This window comes from Nematolebias whitei, chromosome 2, assembly GCF_014905685.2.
Source record: "Nematolebias whitei isolate Nwh7 chromosome 2, NemWhi1, whole genome shotgun sequence".
Lineage (NCBI taxonomy): Eukaryota > Metazoa > Chordata > Actinopteri > Cyprinodontiformes > Rivulidae > Nematolebias > Nematolebias whitei.
The window spans coordinates 28722149-28722509 of NC_056499.1; positions in this window are offsets into that span (position 1 = coordinate 28722149).

The following is a 361-nucleotide window of genomic DNA, read 5'->3' on the forward strand; positions in this document are numbered from 1 at the left end:
TTCCATTTTGGGTCACGGGGGTCGCCGGTGCCCATGTCCAGCAATCACTGTGCGAGGGGCGGGGTACACCCTGGACAGGTCGCAAGTCCATCACAGGGCCACATAGAGACAAACAAACATTCACTTTCTCACTCACACCTAAGGACAATTTAGAGTTACCAATCAGCCTAACATGCATGTTTTTGGTCTGTGGGAGGAAACCGGAGCACCCGGAGAAAACCCACGCATGCACGGAGAGAACATGCAAACTCCACCCAGAAAGGTCCCCGGACCGGGGTTTGAACCAGGGACCTGCTCGCTGAGAGGCAGCAGCTCTACCAGTTGCGCCACCGTGCTGCCATATATATATATATATATATAT